The following is a 16,363-nucleotide window of genomic DNA, read 5'->3' as shown; positions in this document are numbered from 1 at the left end:
CCTAAGCCCAGGCCCAAGTTTTGTTTATTAGTTTGTTTTACTGTTACGTTGTTTTAAAGAATTGCCAGAAGTGTAGTTTGCATTTTAAATGTTCTTTTAAAATATTTAAACAATATTTTTAAGACATCAATGATGTAATCCGATTTTTTTCACATATTTCCTTTTCAAAAAAGTTACGGTAAAAAAAAGCACATAACGTAAAATTTACCATCTTATCCTTTTCCTTTGTTTTTCAGAGTACTTAATTACAGGATAGATAACATGTGCTTATCTAGCATGTATTTTTATTATATCACTGAAACTAAAGCAAAATACCCTGTTCTTTGGGTTAAAATGGCCTGCTCTATATGTGTACACTTCAGTACAATTAGTAAAAAAAAGTCTAGAATTCACTGTCTTTAATATTCTAATGACACACTGCACATGAAGATGTATACATCTTCTGCTCTATTTTTTTCATATCAGGGTGCCACGCCCATGGTCTAAAACAAGACCTCTGATTAAGCTTGTATCATTCTCAGATTAACATTTCATCTCCATGATCTCAATGGTGAAGAGTTTGTTAACTTAAAACAATAAAACAGCCAGTTATTTTACCAGCAAAGTGGGTTTATTCGGGAGCAGCAAAAAATTGCAACTTGGGGACATGCAACTGTGGTGAACCCCATGCAAGTCCAGTAAAACAAAAGAGAAGAAATTATTTTATAGAGAAGGGGAATTTGGGAGCTATAAAAACACAAAGATCATTGGAGGAAACTGGGAGTTCAAAGTATAGTAGCTTTTCATTGGCTGAGTTTCGAGAGTCTTTCTTTCATTGGCTGAGCTGTTGCCAGGCGAGAAGAAAATCTTTCTTCCCCCTATTGACAGCAGTAGTGTCACATCCTGCCAGAAATGTGAGGTACACCTCTTTCCGTTGGAATCTGTATTGACGTCAAATGGTACGTGCCTGAGAGCTCTCTCTTCTAGGCCCCTGACTTCATCTTAATGAGGTTTCCCTTTATTAGTTTTCACAAGGTCAGTAGGTTCTTCTTACTTTTTAATGGTCTAAAAGGGGTCCACAATAGCCTCTGTTAAGACATCATCAACTTCAGCATGAATTTTAGTATGTACAGGTGTTATGGCCACATCTGCAAGTGTTTCCCTGTCCATCTCCTCGCTACCCTAGACTTGTTCCAAAAACTGTAGTGCCTTTTCCTCTGCAGCTTTCAATCCTCCTGTTATTCTTCTGGGATGAAGACCCTAATAATAAACACACAAACACAAAACCATCCCAGCACTGGAATTCTTCAATTAGATGCAACTATAGTTCATGGTTAAGTAAAATATTTTTTTGAAGGGATATTCTGGATCATTCACACCCTTTAATACAGTTAAGTTAATGTGCTGACTTTCTGAACACATTTAAGAGGCTAAATAGTCCGTTAAATGCATAGGAAAAGAACAGACTGCTTTAGCACAGTGTCAAAGCGAAAGAAACTATAAAGCCATCTTAATCATTTTTAAGCATAGAGTTAAGTAGTGTTAAGTATATTCACATTGTTGTGCTATGGATCTCTAGAACTTTTTCATCCTGTGGCACTGAAACTGTCTATGCACTAAACATTCATCTCTCTCCTCTCCCCAGCCCTTGGCAACCGCCTTTCTACTTTCTTTTTCTATGAGTTTGACTACTTTACATACTTCATATAAGTGAAATCATACAGCATTTGTAAGTTTGTGAATGGCTTATTTCACTTAGCATAATATCCTCAAGGTTCATCCATACTGTACCATGTGACAGGATTTTCGTCTTTTTTAAGGTGGCATAATATTCCATTGTATGTTTATACCATATTTTCTTTATCCCTTCTTCTGTCAATAGACCTTTGGGTTGCTTCTGTGTCTTGGTTATTGTGAATAGTGCAGCAATGAACATGGGTGTGCAAATATCTCTTTGAGATCCAACTTTGAATTCTTTTAGATAGTGAAGGATTTCAGAATATGCTGGTTTTCAGCTTCATATATGTATTTGTTGAGCTTGCTCTTTTTGCCTAACATTTTGTTCGTGAGATACAACCATACTGTTTCATGTAGCTTCAGATCATTCAGTTTTGTTGCTATATGCTATATGATATTTTATAATTTTACCGAAATTTATTTTTCTATTCTAGTATTATAGGTATATGATCTTTTTCTGGTTTGGGACTATTACAAACAGTTCGGCTAAGTACCTTCTTATTCAGTTATCTTAGTGAATATGTACTAGAGTTTCTCTAAGATAGATACCCTAAAGTAGAATTGCTAGGCCATTGGTATACATATATTCAACTGCACTAAATAATTAAAACTTATTTTTCAAAAATATTGTACCAATTTAAAGTCTTATAAGCATATAAGAGTTTTGCAGTGTTCCACATCCTCACCAGTATTTGGTGTGACCCCATTTTAAATTTTTTATGACCTCATGGGTGTGTGATAGTAACTTATTTTGCATTGTCCGTTTTGCCTAGGAATCTCACAGGTCAAGAGAGGCCATCAGTCGCTTCCATCTTTTGAGGTGCCTGTGATATTAAAAAAAAATAAGAAATGCCAAAGCACAAAAGTATTGTATTATTATGCTATTTATAAGATAACTACAATTTTAAAAAAATAATCCTTTTCTAATTTGTAAATTAATTGTAATTCACATTACAAGCAGTGTGATCCTCCAGGAATGGAATGCAAGTTTAAAGTCTTACAATGAACATCTTCCATCCCATTAATGTATACCTATAACTGTGTGTACAGCTCTCATTTAGAGATAACATCAAAAAGTCCTGTTGAAGGAACTTTTCAAATAGAAGTCCTGAGCTAAATGGTCATACTGACTTCATCTATCTACCCCCTGCCTCCCCCTCCATCCTGCCACCCCGCCCCCATCTCCACTGCCAACTCTTGCATTTGAGAAAACCGTCTTTAATGTCTGCTGGACCTATTGGTTCCACCCTAATTTTGTTAATGAAATACTTGAAAATGAACATTGAGGGAAAAACTTCAAAAATAATTCACAAAAGAATAGTCTGGTGGATATGTCAAGAGAAGATGAAGGGATCTTTCCTCCTGCTTTGCTTTGTGAAGGTTCTTTACTCAACAAGCATTGATTAAGTACTATCACATTCAAGGAAGTGTGCTTATTAGCACTTTGAAGGAAATAAGAGTAAAACCAGGTGCCTGCATTCCCTGAAGCTCATCTGCTAGTTGAGGAACTAGGCATGAAAACCAATAATCAGAAGGCAGTATGATCAGTGCAATAGAAGCAGAAAGAACAAAGGGATTAATGGAGATGACCTTTGAGCTAGAACTTGAAATATGAGGAGTTTACCTGTTGGTCAAGAAGTAGGTTTCCCAGAAAATTAATAGCATAGATAAGTGGTCACTGCATTGGGGAAGTGCTTGGTAGTGTGGGAGAACACATACCAGTGCAGTGTGGACCGTCTGAAGGTTTGCTTTGGAGATAGAGGTAAGAGCAACTAGTAAAATGTAACACGGGGGCCAGATCCTGAATGCCTTGAGTGTCACGACAAACACAAACTGTTAATAATAAATAATCAACAGTTCAACACCAAGCAGTGATATGATCTTATTTGCACTGCCACAGAGATAATTCTTGTGGCAGTGCAAAGGATGGCTTGGGAGAGGAGAAAGAGGAGCAGACTCTCTAGTCTAGACAATAAAATGGGGACATTCAGAGGAACACCGGGATGAGTCGGGGTGGGGGGGCGAAACGGCACAGGCAGACACGTTATGGGCTGTGTCCCTGCAAGACCCAGATCTTTTCTATTACCACCTGCTGCTTTCCTGAGTCACTTGCCCTGCAAATCACTGCCCTGGAACCACCACCCAAATGGGTCTCAGTGCCGTCGTCTGTTTCCGGGGGCAATCAGTGGATCCTTGGGACAACCGTGGGCTATGCCGGTTCCACAGAATGGGAGGACTGTATTGCTAAAAGGCACCCTAGAATCTAATCCAGTACTTACCTGAGGAAATTTAGGTCCAGAGAAGTTAAGTAACTCACCCAACGCCATAACAGCTAATCACTGGCTGAGTCAGGACTCAAACCTGTCCCAGGATCCTGGGGTTCCAAGTTTGTCACAGAACAGAACCAGAACTCCAGGTCCCTGTTTCCTGCTTCTGTTGTTTCTCTCTGATGAGTCACACTGGAAGTTACTAGCAGCGATGTGTATAAGATCCCTTGTGGACACTGTTGGGTAAGGTGCTAGTACATTTAGTTTTCTCACAATGGCGAAGGCACAGCACCAAGCTCTGAAACACACAAACTAAATACAGTTATTCCCTGTGGGCGTCTGCTCACCTGGGCAGTTCTGTCTGGGCTCCCCTTTATTCTTTTCTGCATAACATGAGAGGAGGTCCAAGAATTTGTAGACAAGCCTTAGTGAATGCACAGCACCAATCATGGTGGGGAAAACAAGGTCATTAAGTAGCAATAGAAGAGGAACAGTAGATTGTGTGGTTTTCAGAGCAGCTGACTTGAAGAAAGGAAATTCAGTAGAGGATAGGTGCACTTTCTGATTTAATACTTGAAATGAGATAGTTGTAGCCTGTCTGCTGCAGAATTAGGTAGGTAGCCAGTGTGGGGTGTGAGATGAAATAGCCCTGACCAAAACCACATACTTACCACATTTCCCAAGTTGCCAAAATTTGCCACCATTATAAACAGTTTTTTGAGTGATAAACCGTTATCTCTAGAAACTCTGACCTTCCCCTTCTATCCCTATTAAAATATTGGGATGCACTAATTAATTCATTAATATTAATTGCTGTAATGCCTAGTAATATGTGGATGCTGTGTGTTTAAGGTAAATGACCATAAATGCAAAGGTTGGTGTAAGAACTTTTATCATATACTTTATCTCTTTTGATCCCCAAATCAGCCCTTGTACCTAGGTAACATTTTCCTCATTTTAGGATGAGAAAACTGAGGCTCAGAGAGGTTAAGGGGAAAGCCCCAAGTCACACAGCCAGGAAGTGGCAGAACTGTGATTTTACTCCATGTCTTCTGATCTCAAATACCATATTCTTTCCATTACAACTGTTTGGTATATCAGCGGAAACCTCTAAGACAAATGGGGCTCACATCTCAAAAAAGAGACTAATACAAGACATAACAGAGTATGGGGTAAATAGCAAACCCAGATTTAAAATAACTATTTGAAAAAAACTCATATCAACAGCTGACTAAATGTTACTGAGTGCACACTGTGCCTATGGATTAAGCACTGTAGCTAGGAAATACAAACCCATGGCTCCATTTTTTTAATATATTAGTTTCAAGTGTACAACATAGTGATTCAATATTTTATGCATTGTGATATGATCATCACTATGAGTCTAGTTACCATCTATCACCATACAAAGTTATTACAGTATTATTGACTCTTCCTTATGCTGTACATTACATCCCTGTGACTTACTTATTTTATAACGAAGTTTGTACCTCTTAATCCCCTTCACCTATTTCACTCATCCCCCTCACTGTCCTCCCCTCTGGCAACCATCACTTTGTTCTCTGTATCTATGAGTCTTTTTTCTGTTTTGTTACATTTGTTAATTTGTTTTGTTTTTTTAGATTCCACATGTAAGTGAAATCATATTTCTCTGTCTGACTTATTTCACTTAGCATAATATCCCCTAGGTCCATCCACATTTTCACAAAAGGCAAGGTTTTTTTCATGGCTGAGTAATAATATATATATCACATCTTCTTTATCCATTAATCTATCAGTGGACACCTAAGCTTCTTCCATATCTTGGCTACTGTGAATAATGCTGCAGTGAACATTGGGGTACATACACCTTTCTGAACTAGTGTTTTTGTTCTTTCCTGATAAATACCCAAAAGTAGAATTGCTGGATCATATGGCAATTCTATTTTTAATTTTTTGAGGAACCTCCATACTGTTTTCCATAGTGGCTGCACTGTTTACATTCCCACCAACAAGCGTTCCCTTTTCTCTACATCCTCACCAACGCTTGTTATTTCTTGTCTTTTTGATGATAGGCATTCTGACAGCTGTGAAGTGACATTGGGGTTTTGATTTGCATTCCCCTGAGGGTTAGTGATGGTGAGGATTTTTTCATGTGCCTGTTGACTGTGGCTGCTGATACACCACGCATCCACTGTTTCATAGATCTCTCCTAGGGAACACTGGCAGGGTTTTTAAAAAAAATATTTAAATGAATTCAACAGGTATGTTTCCTCAAATACTCAAAAACCCCACCCATTATCTGAAGGTAGGTCTGTCTAAAAAAATCTGAAGAGTTTCCTAATGAAGCAGAGGCTTGAATCCAAATCTTCCTTCTAAATAGTTGGTTTTCATACGAATTAGATAAACTTCAACTAAAAATAAAAGAAAAAAGAAACTGTTCTTTAAAGTTTAAACTTTGAGTCTGCACTCATTCTTTAGAAGAGAATGAGGTAATGGCCTGAGAACAACACACATCCGACTTCATTGTCTGAAGGAAGCACAGAATCACCAGGACATCGTGTCAAAGTGCAGGTGCTGATTCTATGGGATTAGGATGGAGCCCGAGGTGCTGCATTTTAACAAACTCTACATTTTGAGTAGCAAAACCCTAGACAACACCTGAATGCTCAGGTTTGTATATATTGACAAATGCTGGCTCCCCTGAATTACCAATAAAACAAATTGTTAATGAGGCAAAGTTGAGTTGCTTGCTCACCACCATAAAGGTGCAGCAGCTCAACGCCGGAGGGCAGGGTTGAGATATTTATGACGTTTTGGGGTTTGGTTTAAGATGAGTCTCTCAAGGCGAAGACTTGATTAGGATTTGGTAAAGATTATGATATAATAACAAAGATTGGTGGACAGCAAGGGTTTGGAAGAGTTTCGGGGAGTAAACAGCTGTTTGATGTCACCTACTGGAAAGTTGAAGAGTCTGATTTTGCAACTTTTATCTTCCTGGGCAAGAGTTTCCTAGCATAGCAAAGACTTGGTGAAGACAATAATAAATAGTACACAGTATATAGTAAATAATACAAATAGTAAAGTCTTACTAGTAGTAAACTGTGTGGATGTAGATGGTTTCTGTTTCTAACAGAGGTGCGCTTGGTGTATGATGGTAACACTGTATCCAAGGTCTCCTGCAGGGAGCCAGGCTGGGAGTAAAGGGAGCCAGGAGGGGCTCAATGGGCAAGAAGGGCTTTTGCGGCAGAGAGCGCCACCTGCTGGCTCCTGTGAGTTTATGAAAACAATCTAGGAGTGCAGTGGTTGGTTTTAATAGAATGACTAGGCTGCCACCTACTGATTTATTTTTAAACTTTTCAAATGTTTTACAGAAAGTTTACTTTCAGGTAAGACACGTATATCAAGCACCAACTATATAAAAGATGCTAGAAATAGAAAAATAGATAACACAAGATGGGGAAGGCAGTCATGAAGACAGATGAGCACACAGAAGAGATCCTGGTGAGGTTAAGAAGAGTGCAGTGTGCAGCCCGAAGGACAGTTGGCCATCAAATAGGGGTGACCAGAGTAGGGGGCAGTTAAGAAAACTTTATGGAGGCAAGGAACCCCAAGGCATCTCTCGAATAAAAATTGACAAGCAAGTATGAGGAGGGGCTAGGAGTCCTAAGCAGAAGGATAGGTGAGGTGCAGACACTGCCTGCCAAGTGATTAGTATGGCTGAACTGAGAAGTGTAGAGACAGGACCAAGAGAGAAAGCCGGGGAGGGAGGCTGGGCCAGATCCTGGAAGGCTTCACATGCCACACTTTGGAGGTTGTCCTGCCGGAAATGACTGAAGAACCCCTGACGGGTATTAAGCAGCGAAAATGCAGGATAAGACCACTGTTTACAAATACAACACAGGCAGCAGTGCCTTTTCTTTAGAAGAAAGTGAAATTGGGATTCAGTGCATCAATTTGGAATTTTGGTTTTTGTTTCAAGTCACATAAACCTATTCTACTCACTTAAATGAAAAGGGAGAATTTATTGGAAGGCTATCACGAGTTCATCAAATTATCAAGAGGCTGGAAGAGCCGGCTTGGAAACCACAGGAGCAAAGGCAGTTTGGAGGAGGCATAGTAGTTGTCTCGGAGTTGGACCAGTTTGACCAAGAAGATTCGGCGGCAGTAGGACATCGCTGTCACTGCCAATCTGAATTAGCCCCCTTCACCCCAGTGGAAACACAGGATGGTCAGCCCTCCACCATCTGCCCACACCTTGGTTGCTAGGTCACTGTGAGGGATAACTGGCCTCTTAGACTGCAACAACAGAGTATTAATTAGGGGATCTGTTTGGCTGAAGTAACAAAGACCAAATCTAACGATGACTTAAACAAGGCTGACGTTTCTTTTTTTTTTTTAATTATTTTCTTTATTTTTATTTTATTTATTTATTTATTTATGGCTGTGTTGGGTCTTCGTTTCTGTGCAAGGGCTTTCTCTAGTTGCGGCAAGCGGGGGCCACTCTTCATCGCGGTGCGCGGGCCTCTCACTGTGGCGGCCTCTCTGCTGCGGAGCACAGGCTCCAGACGCGCGGGCTCGGCAATTGTGGCTCACGGGCCCAGCCGCTCCGCGGCATGTGGGATCTTCCCAGACCAGGGCTCGAACCTGTGTCCCCTGCATTAGCAGGCAGACTCTCAACCACTGCGCCACCAGGGAAGCCCAAGGCTGACGTTTCTTTCTCCTTCATGTAAAGGTCCATGTTGGTTTCTCTGTGAAGCCAGCACTGGCCCAACCTCCCTCTGTGTTTTTACTTTGTAGTCCTTCACACGTAGCTTCCGTTTCGTGGTCCGAGATATCTGCTCCAGTTCCTGCCATCACTTTTCCATTCCAACTGCAGGAGGAAGAGGGAAAAAATGAGATGACATGCTTTTTCTTTTCAGAGCACAACACAGAAGTTGTGTATCTCACTTTTACTTCTAAGCCATTGTCCAGAACTTGATGACATAGCCACATCTAGTTGCAGGAAAAGCTGACAAATGTCATCAGCATTCTGTTTGGCCACATGGTCAGTAATTCCCAAAATAGGAAGAAAGGAGCTAGATTGTGGAAAGGTCAAAATATAAAAGTCAAATGTCCGGTACAGACAGGTAGATTAGGTGGAAGGACATGTATTAATCATCTGTGTAAGATATAATTAGAACCAGGAGCAAGGAAGTGTAACTGAGGGTAAGAGCAAAGGTTTTAACATATGAAGGATTAGATTCTTTAGGGTTTGGAAACTGACTGAATGTAGGGTAAAAAAGAATGGGAGGAGCAACAGATGCGTCTCAATTTTCTAACTAACTCTGAGGATGGTGTTGATCTTTGAACCATCACTCAAATAATGACTATAACAGGAAGTATACATATTACATTAGGGTCTGTGTGACATCCCAGCAGAGATGCCAGTAGTTGATCAGGTTTATGGTTCTTGACCCAAGAGAGATGAATGTGATAATTATCAGCATATTGGTAGTAGTTGAAGCTGTGGAAGAGAATTACATCACCAGGAAAAATCATGAAGCTTGAGACTAAAAGATGGCTAGGGACTTCCCTAGTGGTCTAGTGGTTAAGAATCCACCTTTCAATGCAGGGGACACGGGTTCAATCCCTGGTTGGGGAATTAAGATCTCACATGCCACAGGGCAACTAAACCCATGCGCCACAACTAGAGAGGCTATGTGCTACAACTACAGAGCCTGCACGCTCTGGAGCCCATGCACCACAACTAGAGAGAAGCCTGCATGCCACAACGAAGAGCCCGCACGCTGCAGTGAAAGATCCCGCATGCCACAACTAAAACCCAACGCAGCCAAAAATAAATAATTAATTAATTTTAAAATATTTTTTTAATAAAAAAATAAAAGATGGCTAAAGATAAAGCCTTAAATTAACCTATGAGCGCAGATCCAAAATTAACCAAACTTATTAACCAACCCCAGAGCTACAAGGAAAGCTGTCAAATCACAGTGCCCATGACAACAGCTAGATGAGGCACCTTCCGGTACACCCCTGCCTCCTAACCCATCTTTTGTAAGCTAAAACATTTAACAGTCACTCACTGGATAGAGATCCAAAACGTTCTCTAAATGATGCCTGGTGTGAATGCATGAGCAGAGTGGATCATCATGGACATAAAGCAATTCAAGGGGTCACTGGGGAGCCTGCGTCAGGCCATTTTTTTTCCACTGAAGTGACAAACCATTATTAACTAGAAACTTATTTGTGTTAAGTATTTCCTTCTTTGGGGGGCCCAACTTCTTTTTTTATTGAAGTGTAGTTGATTTACAATGTGTTAGTTTCAGATGTACAGCAAAGTGATTCAGTTATATATACATATATATTCTTCTTCAGATTCTTTTCCATTATAGGTTATTATAAGATATGAATATAGTAGGATTATAAGATACTCAATATAGTTGTTTATCTATTTTGTATATAGTAGTGTGTATCTATTAATCCCAAACTCCTAATTTATCCCTCCCCCTATTTCCCTTTGGGAACCATAAGTTTGTTTTCAATGTCTGTGAATGTCTGTTTTGTAAATAAGTTCATTTGTATCTTTTTTTTAAGATTCTACGTATAAGTGATACGACATTTTTCTTTCTCTGTCTCACTTCACTTAGTATGATAATTTCTAAGTCCACCCATGTTGCTGCAAATGACATTATTTCATTCTTTTTTTATGGCTGAGTAATATTCCACTGTATATATATACCACATCTTCTTTATCCATTCCTCTGTCGATGGACACTTAGGTTTCTTTCATGTCGTGGCTATTGTAAACAGCACTGCTATGAAGTGGGGAGCCCACCTTCTTAGAGGAATATCCCATGAAGCTCCAATATTTCAGTGGGTGTGTTCTCCAAATCCTTTTCCTATCTGAGAGGAAAGGAAGAGAGAGCCCTGAAGGAGAGATGAGTGTTATGGATAAAGACTATCTTGTAAGAATTCACTGCCTTACAATTTACAGTTTATTCAGCTACTTCTGTCTAATATTCTCTGTGGAATCTGAAAAACTTGTATACAGTGGTCACCACAGCAAACTGGATCAATTTTGCTTCATAAATATATAGTCAGCAACATGTGGGGTCCTCATAAGTTTCACCATCATGAAGGTTGTTCAACAGGTCAGAGTCCTTTGTGTGAGTAAAATAAACTGTTCTCATTTTTTAATCCCAGATATCCAGCCTGGGAGTACGTCTCATCTTTTCTCCCTGCTTCCTTTTCCTCACCATGTAAAATTATAGCTGTGGTCTCAGTGAAATACTATAGGCAGACATGAATAGGTTTTAGCCTATTCATAAAGAATAATTAGCACATAAATTAACTGTCCCAGTAATGTTTTTGGGAGAATACAGAATTTCTGTGCTCTGATCCACTTTATTCATTAATTTTTAAAGTCAGGTTTATTGAATTATAATTTCTATATAGTAACATTTACCTTTTTAAAGTGTACAGCTTGATGAGTTCTGACACTTGAATACAGTTGTTTAATCACCATCACAATTAAGATATAGAAAAATTTTATCACCCCAAAGAGTTCCCTTGTCTTCAAAGTCGATCCCCACCACCCGTTCCTAGCTGCTGTCTCCCATTAATCTGATTTCTGTTTTTATGGTTTTGCCTTTTCCAGAATGTCGTAGGAATGGAATCACATCATACTTAGTTTCTGTGTCTGACTGTTCTCACTTAACGAAATGCTCTTGAGATTTATTCACGAAATGCTCTATAGATTTATTCATGTTGTTGCAGGGATCTGTAGATGTTCCTTTTTATTACTGAGTACTGTGCCACTGTATGGATGTACAAGTTGTTTATCCTTTGATCAGTTGATGGACATTTAGATTGTTCTGGGTTTGAGGCTATTATGAATGAATCTGCTATAAACATTTTCATGGGAGCCTTGAGATACATCTATGTTTTATCTCCCCTGGGAGTAGGATTGATATGAACAGTTTTATGCTTAACTTAAAGTGATGACAAAACTGTTTTCCAAAGTAGCTCTACCATTTTGTATTCTCCCCAGAAATTCATAAGAGCTCCAGTTTCTCCACTTCCTCAACAGCACTTGGTATTGTCCTCTTAATTTTAGATCCTGTAGTGAGTGACTCATTAAGTGAGTATGTAATGGTATCCCCTTGTGGCTTTAACTTTTATTTCCTTGGTGACTAATAATGTTGAATATCTTTTCATGTACTTGTTTATCACCTTTAAGTGTCTGTTCAAATTTTTTCCCCGTTTTTTAATTGATTGTCTTATTAAGTTATAAGAGTTCTTCATATATTCTGGATAGTAGCCCTTTTTTTTCAGATATGGGTTTTACAAATATTTTCTCTTGATCTCTAACTTACCTTTTCATTGTCTCAAAGTTTTTTTATTTTGATAAAGTGGTAATTTATCTTACCTTTTTTCTTTTGTAGTTCATGTTTTTTGTGTCCTATTTAAGAATTTAAAGAAAGACTTAAATTCCTTGTGTTTGTTGTTAAATAAAATAAAGCTATAGTAATGAATATAGTATAATATTGACATGAATGTAAAAATATAGATCAATGGAACAAAATAAAGTCCATTTGATTTTTGCTGTTATAACACCTAGACTATTAATACTTGCTTAGTCTCATTAAGTAGTCGGTGTTCACATTTCTCTGATTCTCTTAAAATAGCTTTTCCACTTGTTTGTTTGAATTGTGATCAAAATAAAACCCAAACTTTATGATGAATTGACATATCTCCTAAGTCTCTCTTTATCTATAGCCCCCCTTTCATCTGTTTTTTCTTGCTTTTTTATTTTAATTGAAGAAACTGATTGTTTGTTCTGTAGAATTCCCCCACAATCTAGATTTTGCTGAGCTGCATACCGGAAAGACCATTTAATGCATTCTTCTGTTCCATTTCCTGTGAATTGGTAGTTATATCCAGGGGCTTGATTAGATTCCTGGTCAGTTTCTTTTGTTTTGCAAGACTACACCATAGGCAGTGGTGTGTTCTGCTTCAGGAGGCACTTAATGTCTGATTTGCTCTCTGTTTCGGTGTTATCAGTTGTTGAGAACCATGGCCTGGACCCCTAAGGGTACACTTTCATGCCAGTCCCTTCATTGTGCTTGCTCACTAGACCATCACGCAGTAATGAGCACCTACCATATAGGTGGGAGTTGGAGATGTGGAAATAAGTAATGTAGGGATTGGCCCAGAAGTAGTTTGCAATCAGCTGGGGAGCAAACTAGGGTGGGAGACACAGGAAAGCTATTATGGTGCCACTTAAGTGTTGAAATTGAAGAATCTCAATGTAATTTGAAACTACGGATGGAGGGGATCACTAGCAGTCTTCACCTGGCCACTCATTAGCACAAGAAAGCCTTTGACATTATTTCATGTTCATGATGTTTTACAATAAGTCAACAGAGCAAACAAACACCAAATGAGCCACTAAAACATCTCAGCTCCATATAGTTTGGTTGCAATATAGCTTAGTAGAAGGATGTGAAGAAAAGATAGGAACATTTTAGCAGCCAACAAACTCAATATTGTCAATAATCAACAACATTTTACCTCCCATACCCTTCTCCTGCCCTAACAGCTAATGTAATCCTAGGCTATCTTAGCAGAATTACCATGTCTAGACTCTAAAAGATAATGATTCTGCTCTATTCTGCACTGGTCAAGCTATTCCATGAGAACTACAAGAGGAAGGTGTACAAAGAATCATACAGGGACTTCCCTGGTGGCGCAGTGGTTAGGAATCTGCCTGCCAATGCAGGAGACACGGGTTTGAGCCCTGGTCTGGGAGGATCCCACGTGCCACGGAGCAACTAAGCCCGTGCGCCACAACTAATGAGCCTGCGCTCTAGAGCCCGTGAGCCACGACTACTGAAGCCTCTGTGCCACAACCACTGAAGCCTGCGTGCTTAGAGCCCATGCTCCGCAACAAGGGAAGCCACTGCAATGAGAAGCCCGCACACTGCAACAAAGAGTAGCCCCCGCTCGTCGCAACTAGAGGAAGCCCACATGCAGCAACGAAGACCCAAAGCGCCATAAAATATATATATATTAAAAAAAAAATTAAGAATCATACAATCTGAGGAGAGAAACAGGAATAAAGGCTGGACATGAAATAATTGAGGAATCGTCGGAAAGACTAGGGACGCCAACCTCGGAGAAGAGTTGGTGGCAATAGCTCGGCATCATCCAGCATTTCAAGGGCTCCCGTGTTGAAGGTGGACACAGCCTCCCCCAGAGCACAAACAGACAAAGGGGGGAATTGCAGAAAAGAAGAACAGTCTGAGCTGGCCAAAATGTGAAGGGATGGTACAGGGATAACAATTTCCTGTCAATTGGCAGGCACGTCGCAGAGGGGATCAAAGCATCAAATTTAGTGTTTGATCTGTCTCTTCTACTTCTAGTTTTAAGACTGTGAGTTTGAAGCAGCCAGAGCCTCAGTCATTTTTTTTTTGTTTGCCCCTGACTGATTGACTACTGAAATTCCCACCCCAGTTGTTACAATTTTACTTCAATCTCCTCAATCAGCCAGTCTGATCCCTCCCTGATACTCAACAGATGACAATGCTGTCTTTTTCTTTTAATCGAGATATAATTGATTTATAACGTTATATTAGTTCTAGGTGTACAACACAGTGATCCGATATATGTGTGTATCATGAAATGATCACCACAATAAGTCTAGTTAACATCCATCACCACACACAGTTACAGATGTTTTTTTTTCTTGTGATGAGAACTTTTAAGATTTACTCTCTCAGAAACTTTCAAATATACAATACACTATTATTAGCTATAGACACCATGCTGTACATTATATACCCAGGACTTATTTATTTTACAACTGGAAGTTTGTACCTTTTGACCCCCTTCACCTGTTTTACCCACCCCCTACCACCCTCGCCTGGCAAACACCTGTTCTCTGTTTCTATGAGTTGTTTTCTTAGATTCCATATGTAAGTGAGACCATACAGTATTTGTTTCTGTCTGATTTATCTCACTTAGCATAACACCCTCAAGGTCCAGCCATGTTGTTGCAAGTGGCAGGACATCCACCACTACCTTCTTTCTTGACCACATGCACCTTCCAACTCCAGGTCCCTGGAAGTCCCTCCCTTCAACCTCAAACCTTCCCCATGTGTTTCCCCATATTTTCCTTCCTTTTTATCTTTTTAAGAACAAAATCTTCCTCTGCTTCTGGCTCTTTCCTCTCTTCAGCCCCCTGTAATCTGCTTTTCACATATTCCTACTCTATTAAAAATGCTCTGCAAAAAGTTCACTCTTGACTTTCCTAATCATCTGGAAGTTGTTCAGCTAAAGTAGAACCTTTGTAGCCCTTGAAGCACAGGGAAAGTAAGTGATGAGCACTGAGACAAGAGAAAGAAGAGACAGAGGCCTGGTCCATGGCTTCAAAGTGAAGTCCATTGGCCACTTGAATCAGAAACACCTGGGGGCTTGAGAATAATGTACAGCCTTAGGCCCCACTCCAGACCAATGTATCTAAAACTTGGGGACTGGGGCTTATAAATCAGTATTTTAATTATATATTTTTGTTGATAATTACACAGAAAATCTGAGAAGCACTGGGCTACATCATAAAGATTTAGCCAGTGGGTGCCCATTCAAGCTGGCTTCATGTTCTTTTGCCATTTTATCATTGTTTGTTGTTGTTATTGTCTTTTGTTTGAATATTTCCTTGTTTGGGGGCACAACAAGATGTTCTCCGCTCATCTTGTACTTTCTCTACCCAGCCTGACTTGGAGTAGGCTTCAAGGAGTCCTGGTGTCTTTTACTGGAAAATGGCCTTTAGAAGTGAAGATCGGGACATGAGATGGGACTCATTGCTACTGGGCTGTTACTGCTCTCAGGCCTTTTCAGTGGACAGAGCTAAGGAACACACACACACACACACACACACAATACACATATGCACAAAATCATACACACAATCACATTTACATCTATGTCTATACCTATCTATCTACCTATCTGTCTGTCTACCTGTGTATCTACATATGGAAAACCATGAATTGACTGATCGCAACCTAACACCATGGATCACTGGAATCATTCTAATTCCTTCTTTTTGTGTGTAATTTCCATCTCAGACAGTGAAAAACCTGGCTTCTAGTATATTTACCTATTTAACCAGTGTATGTAACTTTTCTCCCATCTTTGCTGCCAATTCCTCCCCGCTCCAGCCCTGAGCCTATATTCTAGGCCATCCTCCCTTAGGGTGTCTTCCTTAACCTTCCTGGGCTTGGACACCTCACATCAGGCCACACTCCTGCCCCACATGAACAGGCTTCACCTGGTTCAGGCTCAGAAACCCAGCTGGGCCACTGAAGTCCCCACCTCCTCCCACACTGCAGGTGGTTTAG

The sequence above is a fragment of the Balaenoptera acutorostrata genome, chromosome 11 (assembly GCF_949987535.1).
Source record: "Balaenoptera acutorostrata chromosome 11, mBalAcu1.1, whole genome shotgun sequence".
In the NCBI taxonomy this organism is placed as follows: Eukaryota; Metazoa; Chordata; class Mammalia; order Artiodactyla; family Balaenopteridae; genus Balaenoptera; species Balaenoptera acutorostrata.
This window is presented reverse-complemented; position numbering follows the sequence as displayed.